This window comes from Doryrhamphus excisus, chromosome 5, assembly GCF_030265055.1.
Source record: "Doryrhamphus excisus isolate RoL2022-K1 chromosome 5, RoL_Dexc_1.0, whole genome shotgun sequence".
In the NCBI taxonomy this organism is placed as follows: Eukaryota; Metazoa; Chordata; class Actinopteri; order Syngnathiformes; family Syngnathidae; genus Doryrhamphus; species Doryrhamphus excisus.
This window is the reverse complement of record NC_080470.1, coordinates 20,022,677-20,049,966: the sequence shown is the minus strand read 5'-3', so window position 1 is coordinate 20,049,966 and position 27,290 is coordinate 20,022,677. Positions and strand designations below refer to the sequence as shown.

At 40.3% G+C, this 27,290-nt stretch overlaps 1 protein-coding gene across 1 annotated transcript in view; it reads right to left on the bottom strand.

Annotated features, from left to right (window-relative positions):
- tsc22d2 (TSC22 domain family 2) overlaps positions 1 to 27,290 on the bottom strand; it is a 33,369-nt gene that overhangs the window by 3,693 nt on the left and 2,386 nt on the right. The gene's annotated exons all lie outside the window — the stretch shown is intronic.

Here is a 27,290-nt window from a genome sequence, read left to right as displayed (position 1 = left end):
TTAATGTTCATGTTAAAGGTTAAATAACTGTTAATAGCTATCCTCCCTATCCGTGTGGAAGTGGTAAGTTTTTGGCTATTTAAGTTTAAAGGAAATAACTTGAAGGCTACCGTTTAGGTCGCTAGCTCTCTAGTTTGCGAGTTAGCATGTGTCTCAAGACCCTGCAGTTGCGCAATATGTTGTAAATAAAAAGAGTATAAATGTGACTATAGTCGTGTTTTGTCATGTCTACAGGGCTCTAATAATGCTTTGTTCATTTTAATCTGAAAAAAATAATTTGTCTACCCACCAACTATATGTGGTTTCTTAAGTTTTTATTATTTGCTGTTTTATTATTATTATTATATTTATTTATTTATTACTGATTGATTTTCTTTATTCTTGATTTATTTGTTTTTCATCTTATTTTGTGTAGAAAAATAAAAAGTAAGATATTTGAGAACAGTGGAATGTTTTATCAGAGCTTTTCTTGTAGAAAATTGGAACCAAAGCGAAGTTTTTTTGTTTTTAATAAATGTGGTTTTTTTTTGGAAAACCTGATGCGGCCCAGTCTCACCCAGACCCGAGCTCCAGTGGCCCCCAAGTAAATTGAATTTGAGACCCCTGTCTTAAACCATGCCAGCGCGGCAGATAATGGCGCTTTCGGAAATGAGCCCTGAAAGCAGTTCCACTGACCTCATTATAAGGGCATGCCCGCTTGAGTCACAGCGAGCTGCTAGCTGATTTCGTTTAATTTCGGCAAGCGTCAGGCAGAAGTGGTTGGAGTTCCTGATTGACTGGCCGTAGGTGCAGTAAATTACAGCTCATTTTGGCAGGAAGGGGGTGCAGTCTGGAAGATCTAGAAAGCTTCCTGTGCAGCTGCTCCATAGGAATCCACAACCCCATACAAAGGGCCGTATATGACTATAACATGACAGGGGGTGTCCCATTTTCTTTGTCACCTGACGATGAAATGTTTTGAAAGCGCTGATGCATGTGGACATGCTGACGGGAGGGGGGGGGGGGGGGGGGGGGGGCAAGGGGGCATAAATAAAGCAAAGACGTTTTGCTCCTAAAAAGGAGCACAAAAGGCCTGTTTTGTTTTGTAGCAAGAGAATTCTCCATGGCTGAAGCCAGCAAAACCCCCTCATGTCATTTGTTGCGCTCCCTAGTCCAAGGAAAACAAAATAAAGCGTACATTTGATTCAAGAGGGAGGACATGTGGGGGTTTATATAAGGACCACTTGCTGCGCTGACCCCGACACGAGCCTCACACACGCATCCTCTCAACGTACATTCCATCTCTGCACCCCACCCACCCTCCAGCCCTGAGGTCGATGCCGCTACAGTCAGACATCTGTGACACCGCACAACAAGGTCCCGCACCGGGGACCCGTAGGGTGTCCAGGCAGGCAACAAGTTTCATCGAGGTTGTGAAGTTGTTCTCCATCTTTGCCGTTTCGACTGTAAACACGGAAACAGACTTCAGGTATGCTGCACACGTACACGCTAGACACATACGTCACATGACCCCCCATAAAGCAATCATCTCTCCACTAGGCCACAGATGCACCGGCACACGTCCCCGTCCCAAAGCATACAAATATTCCCTGTGGGGTGGGGTCGGGGGGGAGGCAGCTGAATAAATGAGCCCTCAGCCTTTCGGTGTTCACACCCCCCACAGTGACTGGCTTTCAAAACAAGAGTGAAGCTGATGATTCAGCGCTGATCTTCTTCATGTGCCCAGAGCGATGGTGGAAAGGCCCTGCATGGCGCTGCCTTTCTACATGTAGTTTGCCTGGATGGCCAGATGATGTCAGCATTGCTTCCACTGTCACATGGAAGTATTTTTGATCAGGGCTGCCCTAACCTTTCCCACCGATGGACATGGGAGGGGGGCACTTACCCATTTCTTAATCCAACCGATGTAGATATGCTGAGACATTTTTACATGTAAAGAAAAAAACCAGCCCAAATCCCAGTTTTGTGATATGCTGGAGGTGAAAAAAGATTATTACATTTGGGAGGGGGGGTTAAAATATATATATTTTTACAAATATCTCAACTATCTTGTACATTTTTTCTGGAATATTTTTATCTTTTTTTTCCTGTAATTTTAAAACTTTATTCACATCATATTTTGTTTTTGTTATCACATTATAACTTTGCACCCCCAACATAATATTTTGTAACTTTGTTTTGTTTGTTTCTCATATTACAACTTTTTCCTTTTCATTTTTTTCTCTTTCTTTTTTTCAACTTTCCTCTCTTGATATTTTGTCTTTATTCCTGTAAAACAGGGGTCTCAAACACGCGGCCCGCGGGCCAGATGTGGCCCGCAGGACACTAGTTTGAGGCCCCCGCCTTGATATGACAGTTTAATGTTTGATATGGATGCTGTATGGTATCATGTACCCAGAAAAAATTATGTTTGATTAATGTTCATGTTAAAGGTTAAATAACTGTTAATAGTTATCCTCCCTATCCGTGTGGAAGTGGTAAGTTTTTGGCTATTTAAGTTGAAAGGAAATAACTTTAAGGCTACCGTTTACGTCGCTAGCGCTCTAGTTTGCGAGTTAGCATGTGTCTGAAGACCCTGCAGTGGCGCAAAATGTTGTAAATAAAAAGAGTATAAATGTGACTATAGTCGTGTTTTGTCATGTCTACAGGGCTCGAATAATGCTTTGTTCATTTTAATCTGAAAAAACAATTTGTCTACCCACCAACTATATGTGGTTTCTTAAGTTTTTATTATTTGCCATTTTATTATTATTATTATTATATTTATTTATTACTGATTGATTGATTTCCTTTATTCTTGATTTGTTCATTTATTTTTCATCTTATTTTGTGTAGAAAAATAAAAAGTAAGATTGCGATAAGTAACAGTGGTAACAGTAACTGTTACTAACAAGATAAAAGTAACAGTGGAATGTTTTATCAGAGCTTTTCTTGTAGAAAATTGGAACCAAAGAGAAGTTTTTTAAAAAAATTTTGTTTTTAATAAATGCGTTTTTTTGGGGGGGGAAACCTGATGCGGCCCAGTCTCACCCAGACCCGAGCTCCACTGGCCCCCAAGTAAATTGAGACCCCTGCTGTAAAATTACTGCTCTTTTTTTTGCTTTTGTTGAGCTTTTTGTTTAAGTTCTTGTTTAAGTGTAGTTTTAGAAATGGCCAAGGGCTAATAAAAACATTGCCACAAGCTTTAAATTGCCCCCAGGCCACACTTTGGACATCCCTGTTGAAAATAAATAAAGACAAAATGTTGTCAGAACACCTGGCAAGCTTTTGAAGAAAAACATGTCAATAGTAATGAATGAGAGGGCCTTTTTGGAGCGTTAGCTGCTACAACTAAGAGATAAGATAAGGTAAGTTATGCCTTTATTAGTCAAACAAGGGGAAAGTTCAGACATACAGTACTACTACCACAACAGACATACAGTACTACTACCACTACCGACACAGGGTACTAAAATAATGGCTGATACGGATCATGAAGCAACCAAGCCAGGTTTGGCGAGTCATCAGCAGGTTCTCGGGTGACACCCCACAGGGGTGATGTTTACCTTCTTATGTTTTTAGTATGTGCCCTGAGCCAATAAAAAAACAGCTGTGGACCACAAGTGGCCCCCAGGCCACAGTTTGGATAGAATAAATAAACTTGGCTGTGCTGGCTATACCATGAGCTGAACACCAACAATTGCAGGATGCTGGGAGTACATTAATAAGCCTCCGACGGTTGGAATTGTCGGATGTGTTGTCTACCAACGAGGTGGTCAAAGCTCAGACAATAGACACCAAACAAAATATGACTTGTAAGAGTGAGGACTTTTGTTAGCAGGTGTGTCGACTGCCCCCAACGTTTCCTCCGACACACACTGAAGGAACTGTCCCACATTCTTACATAACCTCCAGACATGTACATAAACAGCTCAGGCCCACAAACTGTCTGTACGCCTCATAGGACATCCTCCCAAAGGACACGGGACGAGGGGGCATGAGAAGGAATTAAAGTCCTTAATTAGTCAACTATTTGATGAAAATCAACATTTCTGAGAATGCGGATGAGCTGGAGTCGTCATGTTAAATGGATTACGAGAGGTCTTGTTATTTCAGACCCCTCGTCCCGGGACAGGAATGTTTACAACACCCGGTAGGAACATGAGCTTAGCGCTGCCACACCAGCGCTGGGGCTCCCCAAGACATGGCACGTTGCCTGTTGGTGACCACCAAGCTCCATTTGCAAAGCCAGCAGGGGTCTTCAGTCTAAAGCAGGGGTCTCAAACTCAATTTACCTGGGGGCCACTGGAGCTAGGGTCTGGGCAAGGCTGGCCCGCATCAGGTTTTCCAAAAAAAAAAAAAAAACGCATTTATTAAAAATGCGTTGGTTCCGATTTTCTACAATAAAAGCTCTGATAAAACATTCCACTGTTCTCAAACATCTTACTTTTTATTTTTCTGCACAAAATAAGATGAAAAATAAATAAACAAATCAAGAATAAAGAAAATCAATCAATCAGTAATAAATAAATATACTAATAATAATAAAAACTTAAGAAACCACATATAGTTGGTGGGTAGACAAATAATTTTTTTTCAGATTAAAATTAACAAAGCATTATTAGAGCCCTGTAGACATGACAAAACACGACTATAGTCACATTTATACTCTTTTTATTTACAACATATTGTGCAACTGCAGGGTCTTGAGACACATGCTAACTTGCAAACTAGAGATCTAGCGACCTAAACGGTAGCCTTCAAGTTATTTACTTTCAACTTAAATAGCCAAAAACTTACCACTTCCCCACGGATAGGGAGGATAACTATTAACAGTTATTTAACCTTTAACATGAACATTAATCAAACGTAATAATTATTTCTGGGTACATGATACCATACAGCATTCATGTCAAACTTGCGCGGGACGCACTAACATTAAACTTTCATATCAAGGCAGGGGCCTCAAACTAGTGTCCTGCGGGCCACATTTGGCCCACGGGCCGCGTGTTTGAGACCACCGGTCTAAAGTCATTAGCACTGTCCGAATGGCCCTTTACCTAAAACTAGCATGTTTATCATGTCAAACCAGAGCAAAAACACAGCATACATGCGCCGCTCTCACATGTGGAAATCGCAGAAATATGCATTTATTTCAAAAACAGTCCATCATAATGGGGAAAAAGTTAAATGGAAGGCTAAGACGCCAGATTTATTGGCGTTTGCAAACCAACTGAGGAGTAAACACGCTCCAGTTTTCTGACTGGTTATGAAGCAAGAGGACACCGTCAGGGGCCGTGCGTGCTGAGGAACCTTCCCAGGTGAAACAGATAAAGTAGATGAGATGTTTCCAAAACAGTGAGATCTTTCAGGCCAGCAGTCTGTTATGTAAGTGCTTATATTTTGGGGGACGGTTAAGATGGGGGGCTTCATGGGTTCCTCCGAGCAACTGAAAAGGTCCTGTAAGGTGTGGGATCAGGAGTTTGGCACAAGGTACAAAGGGGTGTACCTCAAGGCCTGTAATCTGTTCAAAATGATGCAACTAACTGAAGAGGGTTGGGTCTTCCGTGTCTTCATTTTCACGCAAGAATGTGATTCCAGAGAATGTGTGCCAAAGAAAGTATTTCACACATGAAAGCCTCATCGGGTATTACATAAACGGGTGATACTGCTGGATAGAATGTTATCCACAGCGGTACATGAGCAGGGACGATACTCCCAGATGCTAAATTAATTTATTCCGGAGGGGCTTTCGTATTATGAGACAACCCAACAGTCATATAAAGTATAAATACTCTTACCAAATGGCAACATAATCATGTACATGTACACAAATGAATTAGAATTAGTTAATATTAGTGTACCTAACTAAGGGCCTATGGTTATTTTCACAGTACAAAAACTAGAGAATTAATGAATTTCCAGTCAATTTGTGACTTGGCATTGCTATGGATTCTGGGAGATAATCCAGCTAGCCAATGGGAGGGCACCACAACGCCTTTCGGACATTTATTCAAAGCCAGTTTCGTTTTCTGAATTTTTCGTATAATGAGGTTTTCGTAAGAGAAGGTTTTACTTTTATTTTTTACTTAACCCAAAATCACATCAAGCTTAAAAGACCCTGACAGACCGCCCCCTTCCACGCCTCACATTTTGCAAGACCATCCTTGCAGAGATGACTTACAGGAGGTTTATGGAACAAGATCCTTTGCCTGCCATGAGTTGGACAGCGTTTAAATAAAGAACTGTTAATCAAGAGGGCAGCACGGTGGTCGAGTGGTTAGCGCTCAGACCTCACAGCTAGGAGACCAGGGTTCAATTCCACCCTCGGCCATCTCTGTGTGGAGTTTTCATGTTCTCCCCGTGCATGCGTGGGTTTTCTCCGGGTACTCCGGTTTCCTCCCACATTCCAAAAACATGCTAGGTTAATTGGTGACTCCAAATTGTCCATAGGTATGAATGTGAGTGTGAATGGTTGTTTGTCTATATGTGCCCTGTGATTGGCTGGCGACCAGTCCAGGGTGTACCCCGCCTCTCGCCCGAAGACAGCTGGGATAGGCTCCAGCACCCCCGCGACCCTCGTGAGGATAAGCGGTAGAAAATGAATGAATGAATGTTAATCAAAAAGCCTGCAGGCCACACTTCCATTTCACAAAGACTCAGACGTCAATCCCAAGTTAAAACGAAAGCCTGTTGTTCCATGCTCCACAAGGAGACATTTTAAGTGCATGGGGTGGCCAAAGATTTGCTAGAATGGATGGCTGGCTGGACAAATGTGACAATTATGACGTATAAACCCCCCTCATAAGCAATCCTGTCGGGTGATCAAGCCTCCTGGAGGTGTTTTCCACTCTATATGTGTGATGGAAATATGTGCTCGGTCTATTTGTGATGGAAACCATGCCCGGACAGGAAGTCAGTGACAGGAACGGCATATCACATAGCTATGTAAACGTCAACAATTGGCAGCAGTCCACAAGTCAGCTGGTGCGCACTTCTTTCTTCCTCCTTCCTTATCAACAACTTACATAAAGCGGTAAATGTTATGAATGACTAGTGCCATTCATAATATCCCTGGAGGCTGCACCCCCCCCCCCCCCCCCCCCGACAACGTACGGCCACCCAACACCTCCAGGTGAGGACGGAGCTGCCGGCGTGACGCAAGAAGGCCGCAGCTTATGATGGCACACCGGCAGAGCCAAAGGGTCAGGAATGCAACTCCGGCAATAAGCGGCTTTGTCCTTTCAGAACATAAGTGCCTGGGTTCAGAGAAGAAATCCATGATATAACGCAACCCTGGTGATGTTATTTCAATACGATCTGCTCTTTCAAAGCGCTGAGACCTCTTCTTGGCTGGCCACGACAGAGAAAGAGAAATCGGAGAAGCAGCCACTCGTGACTGACGAAACGTTATCACTTGAGGACTGACGAGCTGCCAAGAGTGTCACTGCATGATGTTTACAAGAGTGCCATCGTTCTTCAGTGACACAAATGATGTGATTTGGCAGCTAGCTATGAACTAATCAGCCTGTGCAGTTAGGCCTGTCACGTAATCGATTAATCGAATGATTAAAAAAGATGTGCATGAATGGGTGTTTCCTCGTTCCCTTGTGACACACAGGCTGGATGACTAGAGATTCACTCTGTGTGTATTGGTTCTATAAGTGGAATAAATGGGGAGAGTGGGCTGTCATCTCATCCAGCTTCTTTGTGGACACGGGGCTACTAGCTACTAGATGCTAGCTACTACCCAAGCAGCAGTCGCTAAGATGAATGTTGGTTTTTTAAGGTGAATTCCACAGCCCAGTGTGGGAATATTTCAGTTTGAGACAGAATGAATAAGCTGACACAACCACCACCAACATTTTTCTCGTTTTCTCGGCTTGTGTGGGCTTATGCATTAGATTTCAAAAATATAACGTGCAATTCACCATGACTGCCCTAATGTTTGGTCGAGTCATTCTAAAGAGTCAGTGTCATTCACCACTTCCAGTTCAAATTTTATGGCTTCACTGTGGTAACGGTGTATTCAAAATAAATTCCTACATTGATCACAAATTAATTGTGTACGAGTCTATTTCAATTAAGACCAATTCATCAGCCCGATCATCCATTTCTAGGATGTTAACTGCTAGCCATTATTCTCCAAGGCAGGGGTCTCAAACACGTGGCCCGCGGGCCAAAGGTGGCCCGCAGGGCACTAGTTTGAGGCCCCCGCCTTGATATGAAAGTTTAATGTTAGTGCGGCCCGCGCAAGTTTGATATGGATGCTGTATGTATGGTATCATGTACCCAGAAAAAATTATTACGTTTGATTAATGTTCATGTTAAAGGTTAAATAACTGTTAATAGTTATCCTCCCTATCCGTGTGGAAGTGGTAAGTTTTTGGCTATTTAAGTTTAAAGGAAATAACTTCAAGGCTACCGTTTAGGTCGCTAGGTCTCTAGTTTGTGAGTTAGCATGTGTCTCAAGACCCTGCAGTTGCGCAATATGTTGTAAATAAAGAGTATAAATGTGACTATAGTCGTGTTTTGTCATGTCTACAGGGCTCTAATAATGCTTTGTTCATTTTAGTCTGAAAAAAATAATTTGTCTACCCACCAACTATATGTGGTTTCTTAAGTTTTTATTATTTGCCGTTTTATTATTATTATTATATTTATTTATTACTGATTGATTGATTTTCTTTATTCTTGATTTGTTTATTCATTTTTCATCTTATTTTGTGTAGAAAAAAAATAAGATATTTGAGAACAGTGGAATGTTTTATCAGAGCTTTTTATCAGAGTTTATTTGTTGTTATTTGTCTGTTTTTAATGAATGCGTTTTTTTTGGGGTTTTTTTTTCTGGAAAACCTGATGCGGCCCAGTCTCGCCCAGACCCTAGCTCCAGTGGCCCCCAAGTAAATTGAGTTTGAGACCCCTGCTCTAAGGTATAATCAGGCGGCTCCTACTATTGAGCAATGAGAGACTGTCAATCAACAAACACATGGCATAATCCAGAGTGGTGTCATGATACCTTCACGTCTTCTCACATTGTCAAAGAAGCCCAATTACCCAATTACTTGCTAGTAAATGACACCTTTGGATACCATAGATATCACAGTGATGAATAGTAGAGTTATTGGAGGGGAGAGCATGGGTGAACTGAATAGATAGTGAGCTGCACGCACGCCCTGGCTTTGACCCTGGTAATCTGCTGGGCCGGAAAGCCCGGTAGAAAGTGGTGGACTGGTTCCTGAACGAGGGAAGGCGAGAAAGTGGATGAGCGAGGGTGCATACAGACAGGGAAGGTGAGAGGAATGGGCGACAATGAGAGATGACATCACGTACAGTGACCACATCCACCCCATTCCTTGTTCGTGACCTGAAAGTACGAGTCCTAGCCTTGCTACGTTCTTATAAAGACGGAGCTGGTCCATGTGTCAGGGACCACATCGCTATGATAACAACATCTGCTCACACTTAACAGGATATCATTCTCGGATATTAAAATCACAATATGGAGGATTTGGTCCAGATGTATTTTGATTTTTTTCCTCATCTGAAAATTCCCTCAAATGACAGCATACAGTATACGCCCCCACCCCCATCTGCTTGCGTAATCCAGTTAGATAATAGAATCTTTTATGAGTGTTTAACTATGGCGCACATTACCGTGTGCCAAGTTATCGACGCTATTAAGTTGACAGATTGGATGTGTAAATGTTGCCAAGTGGTTGGTGACGAGCAGTCAGCATGGCTGAACCTGACATGACTTTCTCCTTTACACTCCGTCTCCTGTGGTAACTCATGCTATGTAGACTCAGGTGGATTTCAACACAGTACGCAACGCTCCTACCCAGGGACAGTATACATCAGGGGTCTCAAACTCAATTTACTTGGGGGGCCACTGGAGCTAGGGGTCTGGGTGAGATTGGGCCACATCAGGTTTTCCCAAAAAAAAAAAAACGCATTTATTAAAAACAGAAAAATATACAAACTTTTTCAGTGCTTTGGTTCCGATTTTCTACAATAAAAGCGCTGATAAAACATTCCACTGTTCTCAAATATCTTAATTTTTATTTTTCTGCACAAAATAAGATGAAAAATAAACAAATCAAGAATAAATAAATTCAATCAATCAGTAATAAATAAATATAATAATAATAATAAAACGGCAAATAATAAAAACTTAAGAAACCACATATAGTTGGTGGGTAGACAAATTATTTTTTTCAGATTAAAATGAACAAAGCATTATTAGAGCCATGTAGACATGACAAAACACGACTATAGTCACATTTATACTCTTTTTATTTACAACATATTGCGCAACTGCAGGGTCTTGAGACACATGCTAAATCGCAAACTAGAGTGGCAGCGACCTAAACGGTAGCCTCCAAGTTATTTCCTTTAAACTTAAATAGCCAAAAACTTACCACTTCCACACGGATAGGGAGGATAACTATTAACAGTTAATTAACCTTTAACATGAACATTAATCAAAAGTAATAATTTTTTCTGGGTACATGATACCATACAGCATCCATATCAAACTTGCGCGGGCCGCACTAACATTAAATTTTCATATCAAGGCGGGGGCCTCAAACTAGTGTCCTGCGGGCCACATTTGGCCCGCGGGCCGCGTTTTTGAGACCCCCGGTATACATGAATGAAAATGAGGAATTGAATGATAAACATCGGAGGAACATCACCGACATGCTCACTGTTGACGTTCCTTAAACAGGAAGTGAACAACATTGAAATGAAAACATGGAAGCTAGTGGAATATCACGTAAATGTGTCCCCTCAGGCAACTGTTGCAGCCCCCAGCACATTCTAAAAATATAATTTAACAAGAAAACCTGCAGTAATTTTACAGAATTTTCTGAAAAATAATTTGAGAAAACATTTTCGTAGCATAAAATCGCAATTTTAAATGATAATTATATATTAAAAATATTATTTATCACAAGATAAAAAGTCATAGTTTGCTGGGAGTCAACTTGTAATATTGTGAGAAAAAATATTATTTTCGTGGCATGGGGTTGAAATATTACAGAAACTAAATATATTTTAAAAGTGGTAATATTATGACAAACAAAACTAAACCTCAGGCGGCACGGCGGTCAAGTGGTTAGCGCGCAGACCTCACAGCTACGAGACAAGGGTTCAATTCCACCTTCGGCCATCTCTGTGTGGAGTTTGCATGTTCTCCCCGTGCATGCGTGGGTTTTCTCCGGGTACTCCAGTTTCCTCCCACATTCCAAAAACATGCTAGGTTAATTGGCTAACTCCAAATTGTCCATAGGTATGAATGTGAGTGTGAATGGTTGTTTGTCTATATGTGCCCTGTGATTGGCTGGCCACCAGTCCAGGGTGGACCCCGTCTCTCGTTTGAAGACAGCTGGGATAGGCTCCAGCACCACCCCGCGACCCTCGTGAGGAAAAAGCGGTAGACAATGAATGAATGAAAACTAAACCTTACATTTTGGGGGAATTAGGTTGGAGGAAAGCACTTGTAATATTAAGGCAACCAAGTGTACATATTATGGGAATAAGAAAAAATAACAGTTACATAGATTAGAAAGTTGAAATATATGGGAATTAAAAAAAGGGAGGGGATAAAGAGCAAAGTTGATACTAATAATACACCTTTTGGTGATGTATGTTCTTGCTTGAAAGATCCCTCCTGGAGGAACAAGGGCTGGGGGGCCGTGTCCTCGTGCAGGTACGCCCACGCTGGAGGTTTTAAGAGCTCACTAACAACATACTTCATCACGACAGCTGTGAGCTCAGCCACTTAACGAGCCAGAATACCTGCCTTTATAGGTACAGTGAGACATTCCGCTGGCAGACACTCAAGGCCGTTGAGCAGGCGTCGAGTGAAAAGGTGCACATTTCGAACCGGGGGAAAGTCACGTAAACGTTGCAGCCCAGTACAAATGTACTCAATACACTATTGCATACTTTAAATGAAGTACCCGCAAGACCCTGACCGTGATAAGTTCATTTTTGAGGAGAATTTCTGAGTGGGATTTGATTCATAAAATATATTTATACAATTAAAACAAAGTGCTTTGGAGGAAAAATGCTAAAAGGTGACTCACAAAATTAAATTAAATTGTATTGCTTCAGTAAACTAATAATTGTATTTTATCAAGTAATAGTAATTAGTAAGTAATTCAAATCAATTTGATTGTAATTAATATCAGTAAAATTCATAGTTGGAGCATGCAATTTTTACCATTATTAGAACCCTCTCCTTTACACTGATATTGCCCAATATACAGTACAAATATAGTACTCCCTCATTTAGCGCGATTAACTCTTTCCAGACCCAACCATGATAAGTGAATTTCCGAGAAGTAAGATTTAATATTAACAAACAAATTCATAGTTGGAGCATATAATTCTTACCATTGTTAGAGCCCTTGTGATATGAAATAACACCCCTAGAGTCACATTTACACTGATATTGCCCAATATACAGTACAAATATAGTACTCCCTCATTTAGCGCGATTTACTCTTTCCAGACCCAACCATGACAAGTGAATTTCCGAGAAGTAAGATTTAATATTAACAAAAAAAATCATAATTGGAGCATATAATTGTTACCATTATTAGAGCCCTTGTGATATGAAATAACACCCCTAGAGTCACTTTTCCACTGATATTGCCCAATATACAGTACAAATATAGTACTCCCTAATTTAGCGAGATTAACTCTTTTTCCAGACCCAACCATGATAAGTGAATTTCTGAGAAGTAAGATTTAATATTAACAAAATAATTCATAGTTGGAGCATACAATTGTTACCATTATTAGAGCCCTTGTGATATGAAACAACACCCCTAGAGTCACTTTTCCACTGATATTGCCCAATATACAGTACAAATATAGTACTCCCTAATTTAGCGCGATTAACTCTTTTTCCAGACCCAACCATGATAAGTGAATTTCTGAGAAGTAAGATTTAATATTAACAAAATAATTCATAGTTGGAGCATACAATTGTTACCATTATTAGAGCCCTCTTGATATGTAATAACACCCCTATGGTCACCTTTACACACATATTAGCCAATATACTTTGAAAATACAGTAATCCCTCAATTATTGCAGTTACCTCTTTCCAGACCATGATAAGTGAATTTCCAAGAAGTAGGATTTAATATTAATAAACAAATTCATAGTGAGCGCATACGATTTTTACCATCATTAGAGCCCTCTCCACATGAAATAACAGCCCTATAGTCACCTTGACACTGATATTAGCCAATATGTTAGCCATTTAAAGACATACGTACAACTCATGCATTTATTAGATGACTAATGACCCAAAATAATCATGGCATAATCATGGAAATTGCAGTAATAGAGCAGTGTTTTTGCTTCATAGAAGTACTTTTATATACCAATATGATTTCATTAAAAGGGAGTATGACTTGTAGAGAGGGACGTTTGTTATTACAAAACGACTTACTCCTCTTTTGTCACTGTTTGGTGACTACACTCACGAGTACACACAGTTTACATTCACATACAGGCGAAAAGAAAAAGCAGCCATGAATGATTTCCCAGGACCGTTGAGCAAGCCAGCATAAAGTAGCATGCCGTGTGACATCCAGTACCAACCACAACATAGTCACGTTTGACTCACTATTGCCAAGCCTTCATTTCAACATCACTGAGCAACGTATGATTGATGTCTTCTGACTTGACTTGTGTTTTCCTGGCAAAGCTAGCGTCATTCAGCATATTTGGGTCTTGGAGTCCATACGAAGACGGCTGAAAGGTCACCGGGTCTCACCTTTCAGAAATATTAAAAAACTGACCTATTTGAGACGTTAGGACTAGCAATGTTGCTACAGGCAAATATTTTGGAGTATTGGGAGCCAATTAGCGCCTGACAAAGGTGTGCAAAGGTACGTTGCAGGCTGCAGGGCAAGTCTTACGATGGACCTGCAGTCCTGGGAGATGCACCAACAACCCCATGAGCACCTCAGGCGACCATTTAGGAGCTTATTTAACAACTACGGCTGACATGCCCATGACTTCACTTGGCCGAAACAGCGGTGTCCAAAGTGCGGCTCGGGGACCATTGGAGCCGGCGGCTCGCTTCTGATTCGCCCGTGGCACATAGTAAACATGCTAAACATAGAATTTAGCAAGACAACTTGGACAATAAAAGGAAAATGGGAAAAGTCACAAGCATAATGTCAAAATATTAAGAAAGGAAAATGTTTTATGAAAATTTTATGAGAATAAAATAAAGGTCATTTTACAACAAAAAATGTGTTTTTTTTCATTATAAGAAATAAAACAGAATAATAAAATTGTAATTTTTGGAAAATTAAAATATGGAACAAATTATAATAACAAAAATATTATGGGAAGAAAGTCAAAATTATGAGAAAAAAATGTAGCATTGCTGAGGGGAAAAATATAAAGGAGTAATTTTAAATATGTGTTACTTTTTTTAAGGCACAATTATGAAAAACCAAAGTTGTAATTTTGGGGGGAAATGTCATAATATGGGTATAAAGTCCAAATACTATGACAAACTACAAGTTACAAGAATAAAATTGTAATTTTTGGAAAATTAAATTATGGAAAAAATTATAACATAAAAACATTATGGGAAAGAAAGTCAAAATTATGAGAAAAAATGTAGCATTGCTGAGGGGAAAAATTTAAAGGAGTAATTTTAAAGACGTGTTACTTTTTTCAAGGCGTAATTATGAAAAACCGAAGTTGTAATTTTGGGGGGAAATGTTATAATATGGGTATAAAGTCCAAATACTATGACAAACTACAAGTTACAAGAATAAAGTTGAAATTGTTGGAAAAAAACAAACATGTATTAACTTTAAAGGCGGCATCAAACACTACGCTATGAACACAAACTCGGTTCACCGTCCCACAGTTGGGTGCCAAAAATCAGTCTGCTTTTGTGAGATGCCTGAGGCCAAATTGCACTAAAGTGTCAGATGTGAGGGGCTGGTCTTTGCTCCCATGATGGGTGCTTGACAAAGGATTTAAAGGTGTCACAGGTCTTTTATTCAAACACGGACTTGGCTGTTAAGCCAAGCCTACAGCAGGGGTTGTTAGAATATTATGTCATTGGAAAGGATAATAAAATGAACCATGAAGAGCTATGTATTACATGCCGGGCAAGAACAATGACATAACCATCATGTCTGATGTTCCAAAACCTGCCGTGGAAGCTATAAAAAAAACCAGGCACGCCCATAAAAACCCTCGGCTACTGTATAGTTGGCTATAAACACATTGTCATGTCTGTCTTTGCATAGATGCATGTTTGCACTATCTCCTCTGCATCGTGCATGCCACATTCATTACATGACGCATGTTTAAGATGTACATCTATGCAGCTATGTGTGAGCACGCCGTGGGTTTGGACTTTGTGGGTTATTTTCCATTCTTTGTATTGATTTTTTTTTATACTGAAAACTGAATATTATGAATGCTGAACTTATCTTTACACTTGCATGTCAGTTAAAAAATGTGTATGTTTGTGATGGCAATGGTTTGACAGTTTTCGAGTGTCTGGATTATTTTGCATTTTCACAGCATCTACTGCAGGGGTCTCAAACTCAATTTACTTGGGGGCCACTGGAGCTAGGGTCTGGGTGAGACTGGGCCGCATCAGGTTTTCAAAAAAAAAACAAAAACGCATTTATTAAAAAATTTTTTTTTTTTTTTAAAACTTCGCTTTTGTTCCAATTTTCTACAAGAAAAGCTATGATAAAACATTCCACTGTTCTCAAATATCTTAAATTTTATTTTTCTACACAAAATAAGATGAAAAATAAATAAACAAATCAATAATAAAGAAAATCAATCACAGTAATAAATAAATATAATAATAATAATAAAACGGCAAATAATAAAAACTTAAGAAACCACATATAGTTGGTGGGTGGACGAATTATTTTTTTCAGATTAAAATAAACAAAGCATTATTAGAGCCCTGTAGACATGACAAAACACGACTATAGTCACATTTATACTCTTTTTATTTACAACATATTGCGCAACTGCAGGGTCTTGAGACACATGCTAACTGACAAACGAGAGAGCTAGCGACCTAAACGGTAGCCTTCAAGTTATTTCCTTTAAACTTAAATAGCTAAAAACTTACCACTTCCGCACAGACAGGGAGGATAACTATTAACAGTTATTTAACCTTTAACATGAACATTAATCAAACGTAATAATTTTTTCTGGCTACATGATACCATACAGCATCCATATCAAACTTGCGCGGGCCGCACTAACATTAAACTTTCATATCAAGGCAGGGGCCTCAAACTAGTGTCCTGCGGGCCACATTTGGCCCGCTGGCCGCGTGTTTGAGACCCCTGATCTACTGTTATTGTTACTGTTAAGTTATTCTCCCAAAAGTACAGTCATCACTGGCATGCCGGTCATTGCCAATCAATCATTGGCATGCCAAAGATGCCAGTGTTTTTGGCCATGACTGTATGTGTTCATTCATCATTCAGAATTCATCATTCTGTATGGATATGAATGGCGAAAAAGCCCCCAAAAAAGAAGAAGAGGGACACGACCCTCCGCATGGGACCAAGCAAGACCAGTTTAAGGCCGGGTCCATCTATGCCATAAAAGGAGTGACAATTGGAGCTCAGCTATTGTCCTCAGGGAAGCAGGCTGCAGCACAACATGGAATTAAAAAGTCTCTCTGTTGTGTAACTCTACTGAATAAACATCAGTAAGGAATGCCAAGTGTGGAAGAGGCATTAGCGCCACCTAGAGACAGGCGGTCTTCTGTGCGGCGTGCTATTCGTATGACAAGACGGGCCAAGTCTATGGCTGCTTTCTGTAGAACACAATAACAGCTCAGGTCTGACAAAACACCCGGTATGATCAAGTTCACGTAGTCGGTTATAAAGATGACATCTCCGTCACATTCATATAATAGAAACATTTGTAAATGTCTTCCTAACTCTCAATGTGGCTGTTTCCCTGCTAGCCTGGACATCCATACCCCTAGGTCAGGCAAAGACTAGCAGATTCCTGTGACAAATCACAGCCAGCTCCTTTTACATTCCGTACACTGGGTGCGTCCTATGACCGTTACATTGATGGCCCGACGTTAACTTTGCCTGAGCCCAAGTACACATCAGAACAGAAACTGTGTCTTCGGGAACAGTCCGAGTCCGCAGATGAAAGAATGCCAGCACTGTGCTTCCTGGTGTCAGATGCTTTGATTAAGCATACTCTTTGTCAAGCCACAAAGCAGAAGTCTCAAATTTACTGTAAGTATCAGTGGTACAATGACATACCACATTTACACTTTTTGGACTTGTCATACTTAAGTACGATCTAGACCAGGGGTCTCAAACTCAATTTACTTGGGGGCCACTGGAGCTCGGGTCTGGGTGAGACTGGGCCGCATCAGGTTTCCAAAAAAAAAAAAAAAACACACGCATTTATTAAAAACAAACAAATTTAAAACACTTTGCTTTGGTTCCAATTTTCTACAATAAAAGCTCTGATAAAACATTCCACTGTTCTCAAATATCTTACTTTTTATTTTTCTACACAAAATAAGATTAAAAATAAATAAACAAATCAAGAATAAAGAAAATCAATCAATCAGTAATAAATAAATAAAATAATAATAATAAAACGGCAAATAATAAAAACTTAAGAAACCACATATAGTTGGTGGGTAGACAAATTATTTTTTTCAGATTAAAATGAACAAAGCATTATTAGAGCCCTGTAGACATGACAAAACACGACTATAGTCACATTTATACTCTTTTTATTTACAACATATTGCGCAACTGCAGGGTCTTGAGACACATGCTAACTCGCAAACTAGAGAGCTAGCGACCTAAACGGTAGCCTTCAAGTTATTTCCTTTCAACTTAAATAGCCAAAAACTTACCACTTCCACACGGATAGGGAGGATAACTATTAACAGTTATTTAACCTTTAACATGAACATTAATCAAACGTAATAATTTTTTCTGGGTACATGATACCATACAGCATCCATATCAAACTTGCGCGGGCCGCACTAACATTAAACTTTCATATCAAGGCGGGGGCCTCAAACTGTCCTGCGGGCCACATTTGGCCCGCGGGCCACATGTTTGAGACCCCCCTGCATTAAACTTTCATATCAAGGCGGGGGCCTCAAACTAGTGTCCTGCGGGCCACATTTGGCCCGCGTGTTTGAGACCCCTGATCTAGACTGATGCTGCTGGGTCTGAACACCATGAGAAGTCAAGTCCCAATATATATTTAATGTTTTAGACGCGTGGATAAACTGTTACCAGTTTATCCAGCCACAATGAGTCACATCCGCTTCCTTGCTCAAGCGTGCATGTTCTAAGAACAAGGAAGAAGGGGAGGTGGAAGCTGCTACAATTGCTTTGCTTGGACATTGTGGAAATATGGCTTGGTATTTATATTCATAAAACACATGGATAATACAGAGAGCAAATTCAGGGGGGGGGGGGGCGTGCATGCAGCCACACTATTACACAATACACACATGAGAAGGACAGAAGAGATGAACAGTCATAGGCACCAGTGAATGAGATCAGTCCATGACACCCACTGGAGGCAAAGAAAGAAGAATGGGGTGAGTCAAATGCAGCTGGCTGCCATGCTTTCCACACATCCTCATTACTAACTCTTCATACATCTCAAGGCACTGAAACATCCTTGTTCCTCGTCTGGAATAGCACTCTGCTAGACGGTATGGCTTGTTAAAATTAAAAGCTCCACATTGCTCTGTGCTGCCCCAGCAAGCAAGATGTGTACGTTTCTTTAAAAGCCTTCACTCCTTCTGAAAACTACTGTAGCAGGAAACATAGTGTAGTATTAGAGGGCAATACAGAGGTGGAGTGGTAGTCTTATGTTTGGGTTCTTGCACTGTTCCCATAATCCTGCTCATACAAAAAGAGCCTTGTGTTTGCAAACATCACAAGAGCCAAAGGGAGAACAGGTCTGTAGATGAGTTTCCATCCAGATTAGCAGCAGCATAGCTTAACATGCTGTGACACGGGTCCATCATATTCAGGCCTTTTCAAAAAGTGCCAAAATATGAAGCTAACACAGATATGGTAACGGGAATGCATGGATATAGGCAGACATCCACATGCAGGTATCAGGATAGGGACAGGAAGTGGAAAAAGATGTGCATGAATGAGCCCTCACACCAACACTGGAACATCACACATGGCCCCAGCACAGCTCCGCTTATCTCATGTAGCAAGTACAGGCTGGTAACAAGGACCTGTCAACAGGTTCTCCCTTTGGTCCGAGGACTTCCTTTGAAATGAGCTGCGCATACTTAACATACTGGAAGCACTCAAAAGAAGGGTCCGACCAGTTCTGCCTTCAGACCCTTTTGGAAAAGCCAATAAACACCAGCGGTTTACAGAGTTGTCATTCCTGGAACAGCATGCAGCATATTCATAAACACAGTTCATTATGGTGGGCTATTTAGGGGCTCACTTGCTCTAATTGGACACATTGCTGACATAATGGGGCGGGTTTCGCTATGATCATTTATTCAGTTCGGTGCTTTATCATACACAGTATGTGTTCAATGAACACGTGCTAATTGGGACGGCTATTTTATTACTAATTTATTACTATTACTATTGTGAAATCAATTCATGTTTAATTTTTCATGCAATTGAGCAAAACAATCTCACCGAATGTTCTGAACTCCTATTTTGATGCCAGTGTGGTATGGATGTCATGAATTCAAAGTCGTGCATAACTGACAGAACCAGTTTCATGTCGCCCATATGTAAACAACTACTGTCGGATGACATTCCGCAAGGGCTTGGCCCTTGGTCCAGTGGCCCAAAAGCAAGCTGGCAGAGAGCCATGTGCTCAAGCCGACAATCCAAGCCATTCAGGGGCTCCAGGAACTTCAGGAACCCTTGGAAGTTCGAGGAATCCAGCTATCTATGGAAAACATGTTCCTCCCTTGCATCCAGTTTACGGCAGGACTCTCCAAATACTGTCTAGGCCAGGGGTCTCAAACTCAATTTACTTGGGGGCCACTGGAGCTCGGGTCTGAGTGAAACTGGGCCGCATCAGGTTTTCCAAAAAAAACGCATTTATTAAAAACAAAAAAATTTGGTTCCAATTTTCCACAAGAAAAGCTCAGATAAAACATTCCACTGTTCTCAAATATCTTAATTTTTGTTTTTCGACACAAAATAAGATGAAAAATAAATAAACAAATCAAGAATAAAGAAAATCAATCAATCAGTAATAAATACATGAATATAATAATAAAACGGCAATTAATAAAAACTTAAGAAACCACATATAGTTGGTGGGTAGACAAATTATTTTTTTCAGATTAAAATGAACAAAGCATTATTAGAGCCCTGTAGACATGACAAAACACGACTATAGTCACATTTATACTGTTTTTATTTACAACATATTGCGCAACTGCAGGGTCTTGAGACACATGCTAACTCGCAAACTCGAGAGCTAGCGACCTAAACGGTAGCCTTCAAGTAATTTCCTTTCAACTTAAATAGCCAAAAACTTACCACTTCCACACGGATAGGGAGGATAACTATTAACAGTTATTTAACCTTTAACATGAACATTAATCAAACGTAATAATTTTTTCTGGGTACATGATACCATACAGCATCCATATCAAATTTGCGCGGGCCGCACTAACATTAAACTTTCATATCAAGGCGGGGGCCTCAAACTAGTGTCCTGCGGGCCACATTTGGCCCGCGGGCCGCGTGTTTGAGACCCCTGGTCTATGCCAACCACCGACCCCCGGGTCTCCAACTATCAAAGTGCCGAGAGGGAGAAAGCAAGGAGGGGCACCCACACAACACTATAAATACCTGGCACGTGTGCCCATCCTGATAGCGGGCAACGTCCAATAAAATATGGAAAATCTTTCTCTAGTACTAAGATCAGTCATTTACTGGTCATGCTTTTCCTGTAATGCAGTGGGGGCAGCTTAATACTATTTGGCTGGTAGACTGGTTGTCTTCCAACCTAGAGGTCTGTGATCATGTCGAAGTATCCTTAGGCAACTGAACCCCCCAACTCCAGTAAAAGCACAGCATAAATGATGACCAGCTCACCCCTTCCATCTTGCAGAAACACCCTTACCTATTTAGCAACTGACATTTCAAAACACTCCTTATCGGGCTGCAGCGTTTGCATGCTTGCGAGGTGACATCACGCCAGCAATCTGGGCCCAAATTCACTGCCTTACTTTTAACCCGGCGGAAATGATTCAACTTGACATACAGCGGTACCTCAGTTAACGTCCGCCCCGGTTAGCGCCTTTTTTCGGTTAACAACAAAAACTTATGCTAAAATTTGCCATTGAATTAATTGCGTTGGCCCACTTGTTCAGAAATACTCCAAAATACTGTCCCGGTTTGTTGACACCACCATCTTGGATCATGGACACAAGACAAAATCTTGTGATTACGCAATGCATTGTGTGCCGCAGGCAGTGTTCACTTGTTAAGAGAGAGAGAGAGAGACGCGATGCAACAAACATGGACCAAACAAAAGAGACAAGTGATGGACGGTAACATGGTATTTTGCTAATTGATGTTTTTTTTCTGGCTTTTGGCCCCAACAAAACGAGGTAAAAGTGATGTTTAATTTCTTATTTTTGTGTCATTTTCTGCTTGTAAAACTGTAATTATTGTCTTGGGTGGACATTTTGCGGGGCCTGAATCTCATTAATTAAATTTCTATGGAAACATTTGCTTTGGTTAGAGTCCATTTTGGTTTGAGTCGGACCTTCTGGAAGGGTTGGATGTTAACCAAGGCACCACTGTAATTGGTGGCGGTCGGTTCCATCTGAGCCTGTGTAGAATGGGAAGAGTGAACTTTACTGTACACACAGGGACACTCAAGTGTAAATGAGTGTTTATGTGCAAATACTGTACTGGTATGCTGTGAAAAAACACTTCACATACTGTGCATGTCATAATCCTCCACACAAGTCTAGTTCTTTGCAACGAGGGATTGTGCCAACACCCTCAAAAACTGCATTTCATGGGTCCAGGGTTAGAAACTTAGCATCGATAAACCTGACAAAACTTGATTAAATATTCCCGCTACTTTCACACCGATTGTGGACTTTCCTGGTCCAAAGAAATGGAAGTGTTTTTCCACTGGTGAATTTCCTGTTAATGCGGTAAAAATTCCACGCATACCAAATATGTCACAGAAAGCCACATGGCATCACTCTTCTTTCATCGCTCTGCAATACAATAACATAACATCACCCTTAAGAGAGAGTATTACCGCATTTTAACATCGTGTAAGTTGCATCTCTCTGAAATTAAAAGATCAATGCAGCTGTTAATTCGCATGTCCACCATTATCCATGACTATTACAGCGTTTTAACACCGTGTATGTTTCAGTTCTTTGAAATAGACAACGATAAATGCAGTTGTTAATTCCCATGTCCATCATGAATATAAGCATATAAGCTACACAGCGTCCCACTTCACTTCCATGCAGGAGTTACAGGGACTCATACATTAACACTAAAATTAATGTCTTCACTCAAATCATTTTGAAAATGTTCCAAGTAGTGTATTTAGTTGTCATATGATATATTGCATGTTTTGAAATTGTAACATAAAATGTAGTTCAGTCCTGTGTATTAAGTCTAGTAACGTGACGCGTGTTTTGATTATTTCTTCTTTAGTTTGTAGTCAAGTGTTTGTAAATACTCAGTCGCTGTAGATGGAACTTTTCAGTAGTAAATAGGACTCATTGATATTAGTAAGATGTCTTCATGAATAAATGTTTTATAAAGCTCATATGTATTTGCACCAATCATCCTGTACAATCTAGACCCTTTGTTATTTATTATTTATTCTTCTAATTCTTCTATTTATTCTTATTTATTATTTTAATTTGTATATTTTGTACTGTCATGCTGTCTTGCACTGAAAATGGAGCTGCTGCAATTTCATTCTACTATCTGTAAAATGACAATAAAGGGCATTCTGATTCTGATTTTCACATATATCAGTGTGTTTACAGTCCTAACATCAGGGGTCTCAAACACGCGGCCCGACACTAGTTTGAGGCCCCCGCCTTGATATGAAAGGTTAATGTTAGTGCGGCCCACGCAAGTTTGATATGGATGCTGTATGGTATCATGTACCCAGAAAAAATTATTACGTTTGATTAATGTTCATGTTAAAGGTTTAAACTGTTTAGGTCGCTAACTCTCTAGTTTGCGAGTTAGCATGTGTCTCAAGACCCTGCAGTTGCGCAATATGTAAATAAAAAAAAGTATAAATGTGACTATAGTCGTGTTTTGTCATGTCTACAGGGCTCTAATAATGCTTTGTTCATTTTAATCTGAAAAAAATAATTTGTCTACCCACCAACTATATGTGGTTTCTTAAGTTTTTATTATTTGCCGTTTTATTATTATATTTATTTATTTATTACTGATTGATTGATTTTCTTTATTCTTGATTTATTTATTTTTCATCTTATTTTGTGTAGAAAAATAAAAGTAAGATATTTGAGAACAGTGGAATGTTTTATTCCACTAGTAAACTGAGTTTGAGACCCCTGCCTTACATTGACAGTGTTACTAATAATAAGTTCATTCATTCATTCATTTTCTACCACTTTTCCTCACGAGGGTCGCAGGGGTGCTGGAGCCTATTCCAGCTGTCTTCGGGCGAGAGGTGGGGTACACCCTGGACTGGTGGCCAGCCAATCCCAGGGCACATACGTATAGACAAACAACCATTCACACTCACATTCATACCTATGGACAATTTGGAGTTAGCTAATTAACCTAGCATGTTTTTGGAATGTGGGAGGAAAACGAAGTACCCGGAGAAAACCCACGCATGCACGGGGAGAACATGCAAACTCCACATCCTGTGTATCCTGTGTATATTAATAGTCTTACTTCATACATTGGTCCATCGGCCGATATATCGGATATTGTTTTTTTTCTCAGTCCCAAATATCGTTATCAGCCCCAGAAATCACGTATCGGTCGGGCTCTAGTGTCAACACACTTCCTTTTCAAAGTGCCCCCATCCTCACTTCCTCTCTCTCTCTCTCTCTCTCTCTCTCTCTCTCTCTCTCGCTCATCATTAAATGTTCTGTCCCCTTGCCTGCATCGTCATAGCGACAAAGACATCCACTGATGTCAGTCCACTTTCCATCACTCTCATTCTCTGTCTTTCAAACCTGGCAAGTGGCACCAGCTGCTCCTTTTCATCAATATCTGGGATCTCACACACACACACACACAGGTCTACAGGGATGAAGTATGCTAGTAAACAAAGATACGATTCATCTGGACAGTACTGAACAGGCTGGTATAAACACACATTCATGTGTGAATGCTAGTTAAAACCGCCCAACTAGTCTTTTTTCAGCACTTTCCTACTTTAGACTGAGAAAAGCGTGGCAACATTTCTGCTCGAGCTGTATGAGAGTCATGCGGCGGAGCCTATAAATAGCCGCGCTGCGTGTACGTGAGAGGGTACTGTAATTCAAAAAGGTTTCGGAGCCGGGAGGGTAGACTACTGTCTCTAACAGACACCGGGGAATAAAAGCTAAACTTAGCCACCTACATTGTTGCCATCCAAATGTGGCTTATTAACAATTGACATCAATAGAATAGAGTTTTGTTTGGGCATATGCAACAAGACACACTACCTTGCTGTGTTTTGAACCTTTCCGGGGGTCTCTTACCATTCTCTACAACAGTGATTTTCAACCACTGTGCCGCAGCACACGAGTGTACCTTGTGCCGTGAGGATTTATCCAATATCACTTTTTATAATTAACATTTATTAATCATCATTTGCAAATATTATGTCAATAGCCATTATGTCAATAGTATACATGCACCCAAATATTCCAATTGCATTTGGTTTATTTGCTCAAACGGAAAGAATTGAACAGGGATGGAATATTCCTTTAACCAATCCGATTGAGGTATCTTGTACCCGCTCAAACGGTGTGTTCTTCTTCTTCTGTTGTTTATTGGCGGTTGGCAAGCAGCTTTCGTGTGCATTAGCGCCATCTGTGGAACAGAATCTAAACCCTTCTATACTTTATTCACAAGTCCAGTTTAATTAAATATATATATATATATATATATATATATATATATTATATATATTAAATATATATATATATATTATATATATATATATATATATATATATATATATATACAGTGAAGAAAATAAGTATTTGAACACCCTGCTATTTTGCTATTTCTCCCACTTAGAAATCATGGAGGGGTCTGAAATTTTCATCGTAGGTGCATGTCCACTGTGAGAGAGATAAACTAAAAAGAAAAATCCAGAAATCACAATGCATGATTTTTTAACAATTTATTTGTGTGATACAGCTGCAAATAAGTATTTGAACACCTGAGAAAATGAATGTTAATATTTGGTACAGTAGCCTTTGTTTGCTATTACAGAGGTCAAACGTTTCCTGTAGTTTTTCACCAGGTTTGCACACACTGCAGGAGGGATCTTGGCCCACTCCTCCACACAGATCTTCTCTAGATCAGTCAGGTTTCTGGGCTGTCGCTGAGAAACACGGAGTTTGAGCTCCCTCCAAAGATTTTCGATTGGGTTCAGGTCTGGAGACTGGCTGGGCCATGCTAGAACCTTGATATGCTTCTTACGGAGCCACTCCTTGGTTTTCCTGGCTGTGTGCTTCGGGTCGTTGTCGTGTTGGAAGACCCAGCCACGACCCATCTTCAATGCTCTGACAGAGGGAAGGAGGTTGTTCCCCAAAATCTCACAATACACGGCCCCAGTCATCCTCTCTTTAATGCAGTGCACTCGTCCTGTCCCATGTGCAGAAAAACACCCCCAAAGCATGATGCTACCACCCCCATGCTTCACAGTAGGGATGGTGTTCTTCGGATTGTACTCTTCATTCTTCTTCCTCCAAACACGCTTATTGGAATTATGACCAAAAAGTTCTATTTTGGTCTCATCTGACCATAAAACTTTCTCCCATGACTCCTCTGTATCATCCAAATGGTCATATGCAAACTTAAGACGGGCCTTGACATGTGCTGGTTTAAGCAGGGGAACCTTTCGTGCCATGCATGATTTCACATCATGACGTCTTAGTGTATTACCTACAGTAACCTTGGAAACGGTGGTCCCAGCTCTTTTCAGGTCATTGACCAAGTCCTGTCGTGTAGTTCTGGGCTGATTCCTCACCTTTCTTAGAATCATTGAGACCCCACGAGGTGATATCTTGCATGGGGCTCCACTCCGATTGAGATTGACCGTCATGTTTAGCTTCTTCCATTTTCTAATGATAGCTCCAACAGTGGACCTTTTTTCACCAAGCTGCTTGGTAATTGCTCCGTAGCCCTTTCCAGCCTTGTGGAGGTGTACAATTTTGTCTCTGGTGTCTTTGGACAGCTCTTTGGTCTTCGCCATGTTACAAGTTAAAGTCTTACTGATTGTATGGGGTGGACAGGTGTCTTTATGCAGCTAACGACCTCAAACAGGTGCATCTGATTCAGGATGATACATGGAGTGCAGGTGGACTTCTAATGGGCAGACTAACAGGTCTTTCAGGGTCAGAATTCTAGATGATACACAGGTGTTCAAATACTTATTTGCAGCTGTATCACACAAATAAATTGTTAAAAAATCATGCATTGTGATTTCTGGATTTTTCTTTTTAGTTTATCTCTCTCACAGTGGACATGCACCTACGATGAAAATTTCAGACCCCTCCATGATTTCTAAGTGGGAGAAATAGCAAAATAGCAGGGTGTTCAAATACTTATTTTCTTCACTGTATATATATATATATTATAAAACATGTCCTGAGTTTAATTATAAAATATTAGCAAGATTGAATTTGATCTTTTCCTGTTTAAATTGATCCCGGGTGCGTTCTTTCAGCGCATGCTCAGATATGACGTAATCCAGACGTTCAGTTTTAAAAATGGAGGCCAGCAATCGGCACTGGACTAAGCAAAGTTTGTTTTTGATTCAAAATAAATTTCAAGACTGGACAGACAAAAAACTGGCAATACGGAGTTATTCCAACAAGTGAAAGAATAACTCGGGGAAGCCGGTATCACGTGATGTTGATGTTTACGTTTTACTGCGCATGCCCTATTGACTATTCTGTTTGATTTTCTCGGCGCAATTAAACAAGAGATTGGAATATTCCTTTCTATGGATACCATTGTTTCCCGAAAGGTCATTCGGAAAGAGAAAACTCGTCATGTAAAAATGTGGTTACTGTG